The sequence below is a fragment of the Poecilia mexicana genome, unplaced genomic scaffold, assembly GCF_051168715.1.
Source record: "Poecilia mexicana isolate PSO_F unplaced genomic scaffold, ASM5116871v1 scaffold_6, whole genome shotgun sequence".
In the NCBI taxonomy this organism is placed as follows: Eukaryota; Metazoa; Chordata; class Actinopteri; order Cyprinodontiformes; family Poeciliidae; genus Poecilia; species Poecilia mexicana.
Window position 1 is genome coordinate 22348244 of NW_028263375.1, and position 20650 is coordinate 22368893.

Below are 20650 nucleotides of genomic sequence, written 5' to 3' on the forward strand. Positions count from 1 at the left end.
GTTATTTCTATTACATCTTGAAAAACAAAGGCTCAAATGTGTTTTAAAAATGTACCTGCCTGACATTCATTTTCCCGATTGGTGCATGTAGTCTCCTTACCGGCCCTGCAACTAGACAAAATTACACAGAACAGCTCCTGTATCCATTTGCACACCACATCCTTGTTTGTTAATCTTCACACCTGCCCTGTGTTAGCTAATAACTTACATGGTATATACTTCCAGGTTTTTAGACATGCTGCAAAATCCTTGTTTTCTTTTTTTAAGTTGTGCCCTCCTGTTATGCACCTGTGCCAACTTTAGTTGTGTCAGGCTTTGTCCTCATGCAGCCCTGGTTTTGTTGAATAAATATACCTATTCTTTAAAAAAAACAAAAAAAAAACAATCTGCCTTTCTCCTGTTTCTGAACCCTATAGGATTTCTTCTTCACCATGAAACTGTATTATTAACAAAGATAGTTCATCTGGTTGTTGCCATTAAAAATATATAGTTGTCTTATAAAACAGATAAGGAAAAAATGTGGGTGTATCTGTTTCTTCTTCCATTCAAAAGATTTTCCCACAGGACAAATGGATCTTTGAGGCTCCTCCAGAGTGAGATCAAGGTAAAGTTTATTTATATATCACGTTTCCATCAACTCAAGCTACACAAAGGCTTTTTACAAGGAAATATGACCAAAAAGTTAAAAGCCTTAACATTTCAAAAGGCATTTATCTCTGCTAAGATGCAATAATCGAAACACAAACAAGAAACTAGGACAGCGTGTAAAAAAAGGAGTGAATTTCCACCATAAAACTCAAGAAATCTTTAGGTTAAAAAGGTAAAGGCCTTTTCTGAGCTCCAAAAGTAGAAAATTTGCAAGAAAAAAAATCTCTGAGATTTTTAGATTAATTTGAGTTTGAAAAGTAAAAGTAAATTTTCTTGCTGGCAGGTCCAACAACAAGAAAGCATGAGAACTACCAGAATCCAAAGTAAGAAAAATGCCAGGTACAAACTTGTTTTAAGTTAAACATGGTGAATTGCACACAGCTTGAATCATTTTCTGTGCAATGTGACAAAACATGGAGATGTTCAATGGCTATGAATACTTGTAAGGCATTCTATAGCACTATGCCCAATCCTCCAAGGTATTAAAGACTCCTTAGTTCATTATTTAGCAGGTTCCTGTTTCCTGCATAATACATTCCACTTTTGAAAAACCAATAACCACAAACCATTCACTGTCACTGAAGGAAAATGCACAGCTTCCCTCCTCCTGCTCTCTTTGTGTCTGGCATACCTACAGCCATGAAAGGTGCAGCTGATACTACCAACCTCACTGGGTCATATCAGCTGATAAGAGCTGTGAATCAGATGTTTTACTATGCGACGGCAGACTGTCACCCCCAGAGTGTCCTCTGAATCCCTAAAGGGCATGGCAGTCTGGAACAGTCAGACGAGCAATGAATAAACGTCTGGAAGAACTGCTCCACTGCTCCACTTCTCCTATCCGTCCCTAATGCTCACATCAACAATCACACGTTCATCTCTGCAAAATTACATTGAAAGAAAATAATAATAATAACCCAGACATATTTAGGACAGTGGTGTAAACCACCACTGTGCTGAAGAAATCAATCTAACAGAGACATGTAAATGTTGCTATCAGCGCTTCTATCACTTCATGGCCCACATGCCCAAACATGGTCAGATCCTTTGACGGCAGCTCCAACCAGACAAAATGTTCCCCTGTTTGCCTACAGGCTGTTGAGCTGGTCTGCTTGTCTTGAGTGTGTGTGCGCGTGTGTGCGTGTGTGGGTGTGAGGATGAGTTGAGCTGATATGGAGTCATTTTGTGTCACAATTGCATGTTCAGAAAAGCTTCCCCCCCTCCTTTTACGAACGAGATTGAATATTTCCCTGCTTTCCAGCACATTCTTTGATCTCAGTCTTTGCCAATTCAGAGCAGCCGACCACACCCATTAGATGGAGGGCCGTGCAATTTCCTTTCTTTCTTTTTTTTTTTTAATTTTCGTTTTGTGCTCGTCTGTCCTTCCCTTTTATAATTTTTTTTCTCTCTTCATTTCTCGGTGGTGTGATTTTTCTCTACGTGCTGCATCGTCGGTGAAGCCACGTGCTCTGTGTTTATCATGAGGAAGGGGTGGGAGGCAGAGTGACGAAGAAACCATTCTCTCTCTTTTTGTCCACTGCAACCCCGAGCACACACACACACACACACACACACACGCACTCCCTCTCCCTCTCTCTCTCTCTCCCTCTCTCTCTCTCTGTCATCCAGATTGTGGCAGACGGAGAGACAAGGACAAAAACCCAACCACGATCACTGAGAGCTACGCTACAGGTACAGTAAATTTTGATCTATCTGCAGCTTTGTGTTAATTTAAACATTTAAAATGGTTGAATCTCTTTGTAGCGCTTCAAATGGCTTAAAATTTGCATCTATCTTTTTATATTGGCCATGATTGTGAGACTTGACGCCTCCCTTGAGAGGTGGCTTTTTTGTGTGTGTTAGAGGACAACAGCAGCAGGAGGAACAGGAGGATGTTAAAAATGAGGACAGCAATTTTTTTCCCTCTTTTTTCTTTTTTTTTTTCTGGCACAGAATCTGTGAGTACTGATGCTGAGGCTTTGTACTTCTGCTTACACACCCCCGCTGGCGGCTTCTGCATTTGCGTGAACGGAATGTCGACAGGTTGAATTTGTTGACCCCGCGGGGAACAAAAGGGCACCATTTGCTGGAGACCGAGAGCAAAATGCATGTATAAATATTGCGCTCTTAAGGGGGCTTACGTCACTGAGAAGGGAGCAGAAGATAATGTCTGGCTGTCGCAGGGTGAGGCAGCTGAATGATGCCTCTACAGTAAGTGGAAGTCATAAAAGTTGATTGAATTTCGTGCAGGCTTGAATAGCGGTGCCTCATATCTGAATGCATTAATGCTCTTGGCGACACCTGTCTGAGTCTGAAACGCAAATTCTGCTGTTCTTTTCTTTGAGAAATAAAACCACGCATCTTCGTTTTTCCACCTGGACCCTTTGAAAAGATTACATAAATGAGCAAAAATACTCGCTTAGTCCTTTGTACTGTCACCAAATCATTAATGATTTAAATGAATTGCTTTTTTTTTTCTTTTTCTTTTTTTCCCACATCCAGTGAGTGTTTTGTCTCTAAACTGTTTTTTCTCCCTCATTCCCATTGAAGTTGAGGCTGTCTTTCCTTTGGGAGCGGTCTGTTTCCTTGCTCTGAACTTATTAATAGATCTACAAAGGCAAAATAGACTCCTGTTTTTTGTTCTTTTACCAGCCTCACATCAGGTTTAATTTAGACCGTACGGCTGCTCCATTAAGCCCATTTTGGCATCTGACTATTGAGATTTACCATAGTGTTTAGGAAACCAGATAAACCCAGAGCCCTGTGTGAATATTAATGTGTCAAATCGAGCTCCAGCTGAAAAATTCATTCTGGGTGTATCTGTTTGAAGCTCCTTTGCTTGCACACTTACAAACGAGCTGGAGCTCGACTCTTACCCCATATTTATGAGGCTGTACACTGGCTACAATATTTTTGTTAGTTTTGTTTTTTGTACATTAGATATTTTCATGTGTTTTCATTTGGATGTTATATTAACATCACTTTTACACGTGACATGACATGTTTTTGTTTTTAATTGATAGAAATGAATACTAACCAATATATATGCTAAATCTTCATTCTTATTTTCACATTGGAATCAAGTGCCAAAATAAAAAGAAAAATTGTCATTTTTATCCTCAAATCTAATATAGCAGGATAATCAAAAGCGATATTTTTAGCAAAGCCATCATTGGAAAGCAAGCTAACTCAGGTAGCTGTGTTTGCTAGCGTTGCTAATATTGGTAATGTTAGCACATAAAGTTGTTACTGTTATGTTTTGGTGAACTACTTTGTACATAAAAAACAATCACAATTTATCAGAATAACAAAAAACTACATTTTGAGGAATTCTGATTTACAAGTACAGCTAACCAAGTTAGCAGCAATGTTAGCATTCCTAATAAGCAAACAATGTTATTTTTTATAATTTTCTGTCCAAGAAAACTATTTACTTATCAGTCTAGATAAACAACAAATTTGTAAATTGATTAACAAAGAGCAACATTTAAAAGCATTGACACAAAGGTAACAATGTTTGCTAATGTTGCTGTAGCTGCATTGTTAATATTCTGTTTTATCTAACAGTGCTATTTTATTTTATATATTTAAAACACAGAAATTAAGTCAACAGAACAATTAAATACAGCATTTTAAGGGCAGGTGACTTTAGTAAGCAAAGTCAAATTCCCTAGATGTCCTTGCAAATATTTCTAACATTTACGCTCAAAGAAAGCAAACTTATTAATGGCTTATCTAAAACAAATGTATCGATTTTCCTAAGGTTACTTATTTTAATTATTTCCAACAGAAATGTTTTTCTAGAATTTGTAGAGTAGATTAGGTTAAGAGACCAATTTTAACCACTATGTATGTATCTCACCTGTGGCAGTGGCACAAATCATACATAAAAAATATATATACATCTGTAAATAAATGCAGGGAGAAAAGGGTTGAAAAGTGTGACTGGCATTGAAGGACTTACTTGTTTGTAAGTCTTGCTGTTTTTCTGCTTCTTTGTATGTTGAAACAAATCTTCTCTCTCCTTGGAGTCTCCAAATCTCTCTCTAAACATCCATCTCCCTCCCACCCAGTGGCATTCTCAACAGCTAAACAATGAGGTTGGCACTGTGAGTGAGCCACTGGAAGAGCAGCACTGTTATTAGCGTGTTCTGCATGCTAATGCTTTCCACTTTGCAAGATGTTTTTCCTAGATTTCTTCTCTTTATTTGGGAGCTCAACTTTCATCTGCGTTGGGGTTGTTAAAATTATTTTTGTTAGTTAATATTCATCTCAAATTGGGTTTTTGGTGGTTTTTCAATACAGTTGTGGGACATGCAATCCCACCGGTTCGGAAGCATCAATATTTCAGTGAGAGGGATTGTATTGCAAAGATTTTTCACCTTTGATTCGCTAGAATTTTTTTTTTTTTTTACAGGATTTTTTCAGGCTGTTGGGTGTCCTTTTGAGTAGTAGCTTTGTTGTCTTCCAATAAAACTCTGTGAATCTTTTCATAACCTCAGCAGCACTCCAGTAGATCTTGTCTCTTGTATTTTTGTACCTGCTGAAAGAAGCGGCGAGGAACTTCCCTTCCAAGTCTGGCTGCACGGTTCCAGTGAGCCTTCTGCAGACGATGTACGTAGGATTATAAAGCCACTGTAGCCAAAATAACGTACCATGCTGTGCCTCGCAGTCCCCATCCCCCGCTCTCTCCCCTTATTCAGCTCGGCTGAAATTGTTTATGGCATTTTCCGTTCATCTGTTTCATTCTGTCAAGCAGTCCAGTGTTGTGCATATTTATTATGCAGCAGTCAGCCATTAGAAAATCATTATCTAGTAATTAAACAAATATGCTTAGTACAGAAGTAGTTCATCTGTCATGGCATAGTTATCTACTTAGAGATAATTTCATAGATGCTAGAGGCATTAGAGTTATGCTCAGAGGAAAGGTGATGTCCTAAAATGTTTCTGCATGTCATTTTCAGGTTGAGGTTCACATTGTTTTCTGGCTCTGCTTCGGCTTTGTGAAGTCTAATCATTCCCCAGATTGTTTATTCATTGAATGCTTATTATGTTCCCGACTTAATACTGCTTCTAAATGTTTAGCCCTCATGGGCCCCTGGGCATTTTTGAATTTTATTATTAATTAAGTGTGGCTGTGGGATGATTCGAATGGAATAACATTTATTCAGGCTTTATGTTTATTTGTGATTTTAATTTGTTTTTTTAATGACTTTTATTTATTTTTGAAGTCTTCCACATTCCTTTAAAAAAGGTCATTTTTTTGTCCTTTCTGCCCTTTTTACCATTAACTAACATTCAAAATTATTTTTTGTTGTTTTATTGGCATATTTTATCAAAATGCATCATAGTTGAGATTTTTTTCAAGGACTATAAATCAAACAATCTCAACACACAGACCAAACGGCTTTTTCATTTTTCTACATAACATCTTGATGACTCCTAACTTTGGGGAAAAATAGTCTGTAGATTGAAAAAAGTGTTACTTTTTGTAAGGCATGTCCCCTCCACCCTCAAAGAAAGAACATCCTACTATACTAATAATTATACATGGTTCTGCGAGTGTAATCTTCTTTGACTGCTTTGATGATTCAGTCTCTGGATGACTTGATGGAACCATGGATTCTTGTCTTAAGTTGAAAATCCTGCAGGAGAATGTCCAGCATCAGAAAAAAAATAAGGCCATCTATCATTTATGACCCCATGCTTAAGTGAACTTGAGTTATGCACAATAATCTGAGAAAAAAGCAAGACCACCTTTGAAAGTCTAAAACTTTGAAGGGTTTTGGAATGGCCTAATCAAAGTCTGGATGTAAATGTGATCAATGCTAGATATGCACCACTCATGGTGGCAGCATGTTGGACTAGCTCTGTTACATTAGTTTTGATTTGTTCTATTTTTAGACTTTTGTCTCCATTTCTTTGATTGAAGCATTCCATGTTTGGACAGTTTTTCCCCTCTGGTTTTGGATGCTTTTCAGCTGGAAGAAATTTTGCTCCTACTTTTATACTTTCCAATATTTGTTATGATGTGCAACCATGGCAACAAAGGTATTGTTTTTACAACTGGGAGCAGCTGTTCAGCATCTCAAAAAGCTCAAATCATACCTGAACTACAACCCCAAATCCTAGAGGAGTTGAAAAGGAGACTTTGGGGCTGCAGAGCAAGACGAAAGAGCAGAGAGAGAAGGCAGAACTTCAAACTCTGTTCTATAAATCACAATGGGCGAGGGTTAAATCCCCAACTCCAGCATCTCTCTTTCTAACCACATGGTCACACAGAGCTCTTAAAAGGAGCGGCAAAAGCAAATGATGAATATAATCTCCACTACCTGGAAATTGAGCAGTTAGCATGTCAAACGATGGTCATACAGCAACAATCTTCAGTCAGAAGCTTCTTCAGATTTGTTACAAGACTGACTGCTACTAGAGCTCTGTCCTCACATCCACAGTAACACAGTAAAAAAGACTCATTACCAATAATCCCGTTTTTAAAAATGGGGCCAGGTTTGGATCTCTTTTTTTTTCTTCATAAGAAATAATATCAAAACTTGAATATTGGACTAGAATTGGAAAAAAATGATCCAAATTATTGTTTATATCACAATCTTTTCAAAGATGACTACGGTTAATAATGGCATTTTGGGGGAAAAAAAATGTGTGGACACATATTTTTTCTACTTCAAAGCATTTTTTGTGTCAGAGGGACAAAGTTGGAGCAGAAACCAAAGGGACTCTGAGAAGCCATGATTAAATGAATCATCTTGTAATTTCATTAAGACACACTTTAGGTAATGTTGAACTTTTTATGCCAAAAACTAAAATAAATCTGGAAAACAGCAGCCTAATCTAAACTAATCTAATTTAATCTAATCTAATCTAATCTAAGTGCTTTGTTTGACATGTTCTGCTACAGGCTTTCACAACAGCTCAGACAGGACACAGTATTGCAATCAAGTCAATTCAGACATATAGCTATAGATTACATTTGTATGTTAAACAGAGCAAATTTTCCAAAGAGATTTACTTCATGGTAAGTTTTAGTAACAGATTTGTCTCTATTGGAGATTTGTACTGCCTGGCGTACTCCAGTATGACAAAGACTCAATAACGCCTAAATAAAAACAGTTTTCTCTGGAAGGCTTTCCAAATGTCAGTATTGCCTTAATAAACATTGCCTTCATTCTGTTTCCAGTCCGATGCTCATAGCGCTGCAGTCAACGTGCTAAAGACATCCAATTATAACACAGAGCAGTTTTCAGTTCAGTTTAAGAATATGCAGCTCAACTGGGCAAAAGATTTTCAGATGAATCTCACTCTTATTTCCTGTTATTGCTGTACTCATATGAAATGGAGCATATCAGCAATCCTTGCCATTACACATTTTTACAAGCGTTGTTTTCCCCCTCAGTGTGTGTGTGTGTGTGTGTGTGTGTGCGTGTGTGTGTGTGTGTGTGTGTGTGTGTGTGTGTGTTATCCATTGCTGTTGTCCATAAGTGTTTGAATGCCAGCCTGTGTGCTGTCTCAGTCTGCAGGGAACTAGTGATTCTGCACTGGTTCCACACTTTCTTGAATTATTAATATTAGAAAATCTTTGTTGAGGAAATACAACCAGCCATTTTCAACTCTAAAGAAAACTTGATTCCTTGTGTTTCAAAAAATATTGGATGTTTACAAATAAGTATATCGATTAGATGAACGATGCACCAAACCAGACTGATATTAACTTCATGCACTTTGACACTTAATGGTCACTAATGGAAGCCTTGTTTTACAATGAAGACAGGCACAGTGTGTAATCGATGGCAACATTCTTCGTCCTCATGACCGATTTTTAAAGATTATTTCTGTAGCTAGCAGGGTTCAGGTTATTAAAAAATGCTGCGGATAATTCTTATGACTCCTGAAATGCTCTATGTACTAAGAGCATTTCAATATTTCACCAATATTTTTGGTAAAATATTCAACATTTTACCAAAAAACTGTATAAATATGTTTAAATAATAAGCTACCAAATGAGTTGGCTTCTTTACAAAACCAAAACTGACCTAAGCTTTATCAACATCAAAGAGCTTATATATGCTAAATGTGTTGTTTTGTTCAAAAACGTAACTATTAATGTGGAAAGTTAATTTGATTTTCTAATCTATAGAGTAGTCAAAAGTCAAAAGCAACCAGTTATATTTACTCCCATCACTGTAACTTCAGACAATGAATCTGTACCTTGTACTTTAAGTTGGAAAGTATTTTATTCAGTTACATTTTAAATCATATCCATCAAAGGCAAACTTTAGCAACAGGCTAACATATCAAGCTAATATCTTCTAATAAATCTAGCTTTTTATAAGCTGACACTACCTTCTCACTAACCTGACAAATTTAGGTGTAGATGCAGGAAGATCAACAAGTCAAATTCTTAAACATCTTGGGTTTTTTTCCTGGTTTAATCATCAAATACATCAAAACTGAAAAACATTGATCCTGTAATTCCTTAATTTTCTGTTGTCTTTAATACTTATACTTTTTACAACTACTTCTGTTTTTAGATTGAAGGGGATAATTAACAATCATCAAAAGTCAAACAGAGAGTTTCAGAAAACAAAAACAAAGTATTAAGCAGCAAAACATTTCTTTTTAAATGAAACAGACAAGAACACCGGCCATAAGCACATTTATTCTCTTTTATGGTCAATTTTTATTACATCTAATGGTTGTACTGGAAAAAGTTTACACAAATACAATTGCATGTGAAGAAAATCTGAATTGGCAAGTCAAACCTAAAAAAGAAACAAAAAAAACAAAAAACAAATAACATTATAAGTCAGAAGCTAATTTTATGCTAATTGACTTGATTCGTCGTTAGCAATGAAAGCAACATTTGCTCAACTCACATATAATGACACACCAGGATATTGCATTTCGATTATTAGCTTTGGTAGAAAATTAGCAACGATGCTTCTCAATGTTTTGTCATTTTACTGCTAATTTGGTCAGTAATAAAATACAGGATAATTAGTGCTGTGGGGATGTCAGTTTAATAGTGCAACAAAGACAAGAGGATCTGAGCAAGTAAACAGTAGTTAATCAGGAAAACCATCTGTTATCACGGATTGCTCCTTTGGGCTTTGAGCCTTGACATCCAGTCCAGGAAAGAGTCTGGTGAAGCCATCCATCTCCCACCAACGATGACTAGTGGCCACGTACTGTCCGTCCATCTGCCCTGCAGCTTAAAGGGGCAGACTATAGAAACAGCCAATAGAAAGGGAATGCAAGTGGCAAATTATTTTGATCAACTGCTTAAAAAACATTCAATCTAAGAAAGTAATTTGTGCAAAACAATATCAAATTTACTTACATGTACATTCAGTAACCTGTCTTTAGCTGGACGAAAACATCGCAGCTGGACTTATTCCTCAGCCCGAAAGAGACAAACACCTTTCCGCCTTGTAAATGTCATATTTGGCAGTAAAATTTTACAGTTCTGTTTTGTTTTTTTGAAAGCCATTCATGGACTTCTCGCTAGATCAATTCCTTGCCCTATATAACTGGTAAGAAGAGTTATTCGTAGCAGATAATATTGTTTACTGTTCCTAATTTTCATTTTGTGACAAAGGTTATATATCAAGCCTGTAGCACTTGCTTTAAAGTGTTTGAAAATTCATCTCCAGGGCACAAGCTCAGCAAACATCCTTAAAATTCATCCTGTGCCTAAAGCAGTCAGTGAGTTGGAGCCAAATAAATACATGTTTTACTAAAATCTCTGAATACAATTATCAGCCGTAGAAAAAGTATAAAAAGTGGAATTAAATTCTTCTGGAAATGTACTAAAAATAGTCAGATTTGTCTATAAATGAGGAATGACACATGTGAGGTAGGTAAGATCTAATCAGGGAGATGCTTTCTTTGCATTAGGCAAGTTAAACAGGTATAAACAGCACACCCTGAACTTCCAGTGACATATTTGCTGAATGAATTTATGCAGTAGCAATATTTTTTGCAGGACTTGACAGTTTATACCTCGCTAAATTGGAAAGAAAATATTTTTTGGTCTCCTTCTGGCAGTTCGCATGGTAGAATAATCACACTGAACGAGGTTTGATGAGGTTCTTTGAATAAATCAAAAACAGTCCCAGGACTGGACTCCCCCTCCACCAGCAGCACCTGCCACCATGCTGTCAGACCAGCAACATTCTGGTGGGAATCCCCAGAATACATCAGTGACTCTAAATTTGCCTGAAGGGAACGATCTGGCAACATATTTCTACAGTTAACCTTGTGTGTGTGCGTGTGTCTGCATGTGTATCCATCCATCCATCCATCCATTTTCTTTACACCCTTGTCCCTTAGTGGGGTCGGGAGGGTTGCTGGTGCCTCTCCAGCTAACGTTCCGGGCGAGAGGCGGGGTTCACCCTGGACAGGTAGCCGGATACTTTCAACCCATGTTCAGAACTACAGAAGCATGAATTATTAATATTATTATTATTTTACAGACCCGTAAATGCTCAACGTTGGAACCGTAGAGACATCTGAATGGAACCTTTTGTCCGTCTTCAGCCTTCATTTTGTGCAGAATTTCATCTGTCATCAGGGATTTATTAAGGATGTATTTAATGGCCTCACAAACTGCCTGTACTTACTGCAGTGCCTCTTTTAATGTCTATAATGAGACATTAAAAGCCTTTATGAAGGTTTCCTCCACCATTGCCACGTCTGCTTTCTGGAACTCTCCTCTGAATTCAGAGGCTAATTCAGACCCGTCCTCCAGATGCTACATTGCCTAACAAGCACTGTTTTGTCATGCCATCATTTTTTGTAAGTGCGCCAATCTTTGTACAAACACATACATTTTCATCTAGGACACACAATAGACTTATTGGTTTTCTATTTGTAATAAATTCACAAAGCACCCAAAATCGTTCAGCCCCCCCACCCCCTCCTGATTTGTCTTAATTTGTCTTAGATTAATTTAATACAATTTTGAAAAAAACAGCTGTAAGACAAAATATGCGGAGCGCTGTGAATACTTTATGGTTTCACTGCAGCCTCCCTTTTTTAATGGGAGCTCATCTGTTGGAGATACTTGAATACATTTACAAGACAACAATTGTTCTTATAAAAAAATATGACATCCAAACTGTGTTAAAATGCCATTACAGCCGTTTTCAGACAGATGGACGGCAGCAATCACTTTTGTTAGAGCATCACTGACTTCGGTGATCAGCACCTAATTGAAATTCTGGGCAGCATCACAGACTTTTTTTTTTTAACACCACCAGCACCAGTGACTACATGAATGAATATTGATGGAAAGCACAGACTTAGTACTTTATCTTCTACACAAATCACATTGACGTTACCTTCATTATCGCTCGCCATTGCTCGTCTTTCAATACTCCGAAACAATTTGGCGGAGGCGGGGTTGTCCTGTCTCACCTAACCCCCACTGAGAGGTGAGGCAAAAATAGATGCTTGAACAAGAGTGTTGTCAAAAGAGTAAGTTCCCCACTGTGTGACTGGACGCTTCCTAGATCTGCTTTCTTTATTTTATTTTATTTGTTTATTTTCTGCTTGACTCAGCCAGGAATAATGAATAAACAAATCTACGTTTCTCCACGAGTGAAAAGTCAGCTGCACTGTGTAACTTTTTCTTGGGCACCACCTCCGAGACAAGGGATCTTTGAATTCCAGAAAAAATGGCTGCTGAGTTTCTCTGTCTAGAGGTGAGAGAGAGCTAATTTTTAATATTTAATCCTCCTCTCAGAAATTATATCTGTGCTCTGTGGAGCTTCTCAGCTAAGGAAGATTCCTCTAGACACCAAGTAGCTATTAATAATTAAAAGTCTCATTTTCAAAAGAGCAAGAAAAAAAAGAAAAGCCTCTATGTTTCGATGTGTAGCTTATAATACCGTCAGCTGGTGAAGTACTTCCGCTCCTAGAGTGCTTGGAGGCCAACAGGTTGGATGATGGGGTGGAGAAGGACTGAATGTGGGGATGTGTGGAGAAATGTCAGTACGGGCTAATATCCACACTAGAAAGTGTTGTGTTCGGTGTTTTTTGTGTAGTTATTTTTAGGTTTTCTGTGTTTAGTCCTCCCTGTCCTGTCTTCCCTGTTGATTGCTTCCCAGGTGTGTCTAGTTACCTGATTGCGCTCCCTGTGTATTTAAGCCCACCTGTTGTCTTTGTCTCTAGTCGGGTCCTCGTCTAATGTCAGTTTTGTCTGTTGTGCGCTGGCCAGTTGAACTGGATAGTCCTGGTTAAGCTTAGCTCTCCTATTCAGTCTTCAGTGTCATCAGTTGCTACCGGTAATTAGCTGTATGCTAACCTCTCTGCTGTGCTGCCTGTCATCCTGGACTGTTTTGAGCTTCCTTCATTAAATCACATCATTTTCACTACAACCTGGGTTCATCCTGCGTCTCTCCTCACCACCTCAAACCCACTTCATGACAGAAAGATACTTAAGTAATAAAATCCTGCAAAAAGACAAGATATTGGCAATACATCGCTGTATACTGTTGTTCTCATCGGCTTTGACTGTCTTTAATTTAAGCATCTTACGTAGAGAAGGATTGAACTTGCGAGATTTAATGCTTCATTTGTGTCAGAGGTAAGACTTAAAATCTGGTAATGACATCACATCCAACTGAACTGCTTGGCAGCTGCAAAATGAAAAAGCACAAGGATTTCGACATCGTCGTGCTCGTTGTTGTGCACACAAACACCTCTAATTTAACCTTCTACCTGCAAGAATTTCTTTTTTAAAGGCTCCTTTAGATCTAGCCAAAGCAAAAGTTCTCACTCATGTAGGTGGTTTACTTGGATGCAGTGCTCTGAAAAGGTTTGTCCATCAACATGTGGAGATTGAATTTTCCCAGATGACCACTCTACCTACTGAACCACAGAAACATTATGTAGATGAATTAAAACAGTTGTCTAAAAAACAGGAGGTATTAATTTGTTCACCAAGATTCATTGCCAGTTTTGTTTTTCACTTTATATATATATATATATATATATATATATATATATATATATATATATATATATATATATATATATATATATATATGTAAAAAAGTATAAGTAACTTAGAATTTGATTTTTCTGACCCAAGATTATTTGTGACATTTCTTAATTTATGCAGTTATCTGTAAAAATGAAAAAATAAATAAAAAATAAAAAAGATTTTTACTGCAGTGTTCAGCTTACTGATAATGGGGGGGAGGGACAATGAGAAGTCTAAGTGAGAGCTATAGCTGATTCTGACATAGTTCAAAGTTCAAATGAAATGCAGCGTTGTTCCAATCCCCCTCTTAGGAGGAGAGGAATGACTCAATTTAGTTTGGGATGTGGGAAGGAGGCACAATAATTGGACTGTTTGAACCTACAAAATTAGATCCGAATTAGAAATGCACGACTGAGGGTGACGAGGATTTTCCTAGAGTATACCCAATTAATCCTCGAAGAGAAGCAATTAGACTAGTGCTAATTACAGCAACATTTGTTACACTTCACACAAACAGATCTGCTCTTACTCCCAGGAGATGATGTGATTTTGTTTCATTTTTTATATCTTTGTTTTGACAACTGAAGATGCTTATGTTGCACACCTTTAGAGATCACAATAGCAGAGGGTTACTGTAAGTTTTATAGCCTAAAAAGGTCATCGCACTGGACTTTTACACTCATGTTGTTTGGAAGATCTCCATCTGACAGGGGGAGTAGTTCAGCTCGACAAAACCTGCAGCACAGGACATCAATTCCTTTTTGCTTACATGGTGCCAGTTTACAACACATGAAGTGTTAAGGCACTGTAAAATAAAAAAAAAGTTTGTTCATCTGAGTCAGATAGACAGATTCCATTCACTCCTATCAACCTAGATACAAATAAAGCAGTCAAGTTCAGTTTGTTTTTCAAATTACATAAAAAAGGTTTTCTACCTTAGGAATCCCAGCAGGTCATATGAAGTCACTGACTTGCAACATTCATTCCTCCTAGATGAGGATGTAGTGACAGTGGATGGCTCCATGATTTTTTTTCTTTCACTGACTTTGCAGAAACCCCTCATAATGAGCATGTATACCGAAAGAAAAAAATCTATATTAAAAGGAAGAAACCTTCAGTTGAACCAGGCTCAGTGTGAGCAGCCATCTGCAATGATCTGTGTATTTTTTTCTCATAAGAGAAGATTCTGAAAATGTTTTTTTTTTTTTTTGACTTATAGAGAAATGTAAGTCATGTTCCTGTTCACATGAAAGCAGAAAAAAAGCATCAGTGGAGCATCATTTGAGGAGTTCTATGAGCCACTGTGTCACAAATAAGGCAAAGACTGTTGTTTTTAGCAGTGGCAAATATTCAGATGGTTATTGCACTTTATTTATTTATTTATTTATTTATTTATCGTTGGTGAGGGTAATGCATTAATTGATTCAGATTGGCTTTTATTGCTGCCATGACTAATGTTCCTTCTGTGGTGAGTCATAAGCTGCCAGTGAGCAAGCCTGGCTATGGCAGAGCACTTCTATGGATGATGCAGGATGCTTGCAACTCCTTCTGACAAATGAGCTTGTTTTACAGCAGACATTTTGGATGACAAGAAGTTGGGAAAAACAGATGGGTCTTTATAGACCTGCGTGTCTGCATCTGTGTCACATTGGCTGTCAGGTAGAATGTGTGCAAACCCAGAGCTTCATAGAATAAACATTTTATTTTGAAATCAAGGTCCCAGAGTCTGGAGGAAGCATAGAATCCAAGCAGCTCGACTTTTCCTCTGCGATTATTCGAGATTATTCACCTGCAAAGTTAATAGGTCAAGATGTTTCCAAGTGTCCAGAGGCATTTCAGCACATAAATTACAATCTCAGATTTGCACCGAATAATTTGCTCTGATTGTAAAAAAAATCGTTCTTGTGCGTGCAGAAGCAAAAATATTTTCTTTTGCAACATATATTTATCTATTACATTATCTTTGAAAGTCAGCAAAAAGTCAGTCCTCATTCTAATTAGGACTGATGGAGCTCAAGCAGACTTCACTGGAGGTAATTTTATAAGTAAAATATCTGCAGTCAACCCTGTTTTCATGTCCTTGTTGCTTGCACTTGAGTGCAGTGACTCCATCTTCCTCTTTATCTGTCTGTAACATAACAGCAGAGCGGTCTTATCACTTTGAGGGTATGTAGGAGGTAAAAAAAAGTCATGTCCTTTGGAAGTTTTTTTTCCTCTTTGAAGTGCAGCAGCCATATGTCTAATTAACACTGCTGAGTGGATTCAGTAACCTTGTCATATGATGAGGTTGCGGGAGACTCAGGGGGGAGGAGAGGGGAGCAAACCTGAGCTTTGTCACTTTTAGTGTGGGAGTTAGTGACACAGCAGCCTTTTGGGTAACGCGGAGCAATAAAAATAAATTAAAATCAGCCATTTAATTTGTGTGACAGTGTAACTAAGGAGGTTTCTACTGCTTCTCCTGAAATCCTAACCTTCCTCCTCTGTCAGCACATGTGCTGATGCCATCCCAGCTTCGGAGTATTGATTCCGTCCTCATAGATCAGATGTGATGCTTCCCTTTCACATGAATCTGCAATTGATTTTCTGTCTGACAGAAAGCTTCTCTTTGTGCTTACAGTGCTTTACAGAAGTATTAAATAAAACCTTCTGAACTTGTGTTACAGCCACAAACCTTATATGGTAGATAAAAAAAGTTATAAAAACTTGTGCATAACTGTGTAGAGAAAAAAGCAGGATTCATATCTTTGAAAATATTTGACTTCAGCTCCTACATTGTCGTCGCCACATTTCGGAGCCGTCTTTCACTGCAGTTGCAGCTTCAGGTCGTTTAGTGTGAATCTTTAATAGCATTGTTGTTCCATCTACTGTATTATCTATACCCACTTATCCTTGACGAGCTAGGTCTAAAATAATTAGCTTGTCAAAGATGTCTGGCTGTAGGTTTAATTGTAATGCCAAAATACGACTGTGTTTAAATAAATACCTGACTATTTTTCATGGGTGCTTCACAGCTGGAAGAGTTGTAGCTTTTCCCGCGACACTCTGAGCCTCTGGTGTCTGTCTCTCTGAAGGGATCTGTGTGCAGAGACAGAGACCAGCCCTCAGACTTCTGTCATCAATCTAAACTATTGCTTTGTAGGCCCTTCAAGGATGGAAAAGCTTAAAATAAGCATTACAATACATGCAAAGGTAAAACAAACAAAAAAATCTGCCAGTAGGGAGTTAACCTGGGTTGGGTCTGGATGAGAATGACAGATGTGAAGATTAACCGATTTCCACTGATTGACGCAAATATGCATCAAATGTAGATGCATATTTATTTATTTTTTAAAATCTTGGTAAAATCCAACCTGTTGGAAGATAAAAGTTACATTTAAAAATTAACCCCAGTGGGATTCTGCTTCTGCTGCCATTCCTATTGATTTTCTGATTTTAGTTAATCAGCTAAAGAAAAACCTTATTGTCTACGCAGCTGAATGCAGGGTGCAATTGCAACTATTCTATTCAGATTTGCCAAATTTGCGAAAGCAGCAGTCCTCGAACGGTATCCTGCAACTTTTGGATTCATAGCTAATCTAGCACACCTGACTCAAATGACCTTCTCTACATGTTTCATTTCATTCAGGTGTGTTGGAGCAGGTATTCATGTAAAAGTTGCACAATAGTTGCTCTCAAGAGCTACCCTTTATTTTAGTTATCTCAAATTAGGATTTGGTTCTTGGCAAACAAAGAGCCGAGAATGCTGTGTTTTGCACGTGATAATGTTTACAGTCTAAAAATCTGTCATTTATTAAATCGAACCCTCTTAGAAAGATTTACTCTTAAGGGAGGATATTCTTTCTGTGTAGGAACCTGAATGAGCTTTAACATGCTTTAAAAAGTCCACTGTCCAATCTTGTGTTTGTGAAACTTGTCTGTGTGGAAACTGCACAACTGAAATGCTTAAAACATCAAAACACTAAAGGAGTTCACAGCCATATACCAGCCGAGGAGGGAAGACAGTTAGAAGGAAGGTTACAATGGTGTGACTGTGAAATGTGTAATTTGGCAAGACAAGCCTGTGAATGGAGAAAAAGAAAGAGAAGCATTGTGTGCAATATAAAGCAGGAGAGCAGAGAAGAGTAATGATGCTTCATTGAGTTCCAATAGTTACATTGACAAAAATTGGACTTTACACCAGTGTTTGGCTCAAAAGGGGGCAGCGTATGTTGTTTATTCCAGTTGTTTCCAAAGACTGAATCTGGACCTCACTCTGAGCGGTGAAAACAAAAGTAGGGGGAAGAGAAAGTATTAAGATTCAGTCTGTGAATCAAAATTAATTTCAAAATGTGGCTTTTTTTTTCCAACAGAACTGTAACAATTACAAAAACACACAGTAAAAAGTTAAAAACAGTTTAATAGTTATTGTGGCTGTTTTAGTGGTCCGTATCCTTCACTTTAAGTCAAATGTTTGAACTATTTGCCAACCTTTTTTTAGGGACAATGAGTGTCACAATGAAAAAAAAAAGCATAAAAGTACTGGTTTGTCCCAGCATAATCTTTAGGTTTCCTTCTTTCATTCATGAACAGCTCATGAAATCTCAGAGGCCTCATTCAGAAATAAAGAAAGCAGGCGAGTAGGATGAGAGTTGCAGGAAATTATGTTCTTTAGGTTCCAAGTTAAAGAAATTGAATATTATTTTCTTTATTAGTTTAATAAAGCTTTGCCCAGCCTCTGACCATCCATTGTGAAAAAAATAGTTGACCACTGGATCAAATCCTAGCCAGTGAGTCTTTCTCTGATTATTTGCATAACGGTGCATGCTTCTCGGTTCTCCAGTTTACATTCGGTGAACTGACCTCTCTAAATTGCCCTTACGTGTGAGTGTGTGTATGCATGGCGGCCTGTCTTGTAACCCACCTCACGTTCAACCCTGAGTAGGCAGGTATGGACTACTGATGGATGGAAATTGCTCTACTCGTTCCCTATTATTGACTTAGTTGTTACTTTATCACATGCAGCAGGGAATCCAGAGAAAACAATGTATTAACTCTAAAACCACTTCTTTTGTTTTTTTTTAATATTTGTGCATCTTTTCTTAAACAGGAATGATTAATTAAGGCTTGAGGCATTTATCTTCAAGGTTAGCCTTTATCTTTTTCAGGTGGTGGTATATTGTTTGGTTTACGTTTCTGCTTATGATTTCTTACATTTAGAAAAGCAGGTGAGATGCGACCTATCATGTCTGACAATATTGCTAAGCTGTGTTCGTATGTAGACTAGAATATGTAATTAAGACGGTGGTGGAAAACATAAATGTGTAATTTGAAAGGAAAAGAGAGGGTGAGCCAGATGCCATTGGACCCAGCTGGGTTGTCACGGCAACCCTGTCTGGAGAGACATGAAGGAGGAAGAAAAAAAAACTGGATGGATCCATTTTGTTCTTTTTTTTTTAAATGCTGAATAGGTTTTCTACTCAAAACCCAATTCAGTAATAAAAAAAAATTCTTAGCAGCATTTACTCTCCACAAAAGAGTCGACAGAAAGTAGATTTACCCCCACTGACACAATCGCTGTCTGAGCCCAGTCGGTGATGAAGAGAGGCTTTGAATTTCGTCTCTCCTCTGTGGAAAGTGGACTGCATGCCTCAGTGGGCCTTTCAGTGTCCTGAGGGGCAGAGTGGTCAGGAAACAAATACTGCTGAAGGACAGCGATTTCATAAAGTGAGGTAAAAGTCGTAATTGTTTCTAATGAGTTAATTGGATTCTAGAAATGTTTGCTAAATAAATCACCAATTCAAGCACAATTACCTCATATATCAAAGTAATATAGATTTCTAATTAGGTTCATTTAGTGTACAAAGGAAGCAACCAAATGCTGCCAGTCAGATGTAATTAATTAGCCAGTAAGTGTGAGCATAAATGATCTGGGAAGCCTCAATGGACATAAACAATGTGAAAAAGACAGGGGTAAAATGTATTTAATGTAAATATCTTTCAAGTCAAGTCTTAACTCTTTAGGGGACAAGTTCGAGTTTTGTCCCACATATTTCTCATGTCATGTTATCCAGTCAGCCTGAAACACAGCATTGTTATAGATTATGAATTAAAAATAATTAACCTTAAGCCTATCTGAACTCTTTTAAAATCTTTATTTTTTGTCTTTTGTGCAGCTTTCAATTTAACATTAAAAGAGGGAACTGCTGTTAATTGTTTGGAAAATGAATAAGGTCGCGGTAATCATTACATTTTAAAGGAAAATAGTAGAAATAGGTTAAAATCAGTGAATGTTCAGTACATTTTTTTAAAAATTCCTCAAGGAACACATGATGTTCTTTCCAAATATTATTTCGGTTCAAGCCTTTCTGCAGTCATGAGCGTTAAAGAGAGGTATTTGCTACAAAACAAAATCATAATTTGCTGATAATATGAGTCTGGTTGTCACCGGACAAGCCACACGAGAAGCCCGGAGCAGTATTTTTCCACCATCAACACTGGCGTCATGATTCCAAATATAGCTGATAAAATGCAACACTAATTGATTTTAAAATCTGACGTCTTACATAACCACATAACGGTAAGGCCTAAAAAAAAAAAAAGAAAAAGCAATGAGACCGGCTGGGGAAAAGCAGATATGGTAGGATGAGATGAGGTGTGAAAGAAGAAAAACTGAAAGCAAAGCACTGAAAGTGAGAGAGGGCAGCTGCAAGACAGAGATGTTGGAGTGACAGAAGGAGAGGTAAAATGTCAAAGCCTGTGAAGATAAAAGGAGGAGATGCTTAGAGACAGAGAAGCAGGGATTTGGGGGGAAAAAAGCACAATGTCAAACAGAAGACATAAAGCTTTGGAAGAGAAACAAAAGAAGCAGAAACAAAACAGGAATATAACAATGAGGATGCCTAGGAGTAATCAGCAGGGACAATGCAAATTATATGTTTATTCTTTCGAATTTAGCAAAAACATAGTTGCTAGAACAAAGTGGTCAATGCTCAGACTTGATTATAATAATCAGTTTTTACA

The 20650-nt window shown here is 37.6% G+C and overlaps 1 protein-coding gene across 4 annotated transcripts in view; it reads left to right on the forward strand.

Annotated features, from left to right (window-relative positions):
• The first annotated feature begins 1593 nt into the window (after window positions 1–1593).
• ndrg4 (NDRG family member 4) overlaps window positions 1594–20650 on the forward strand; it is a 53739-nt gene continuing 34682 nt past the window's right edge. For all 4 annotated transcript variants that reach the window (XM_088006419.1, XM_088006416.1, XM_088006418.1 and 1 more), the window contains exon 1: window positions 1594–2340. The gene's annotated coding sequence lies outside the window, so the exon portion shown is untranslated. The remainder of the gene's footprint in view (window positions 2341–20650) is intronic.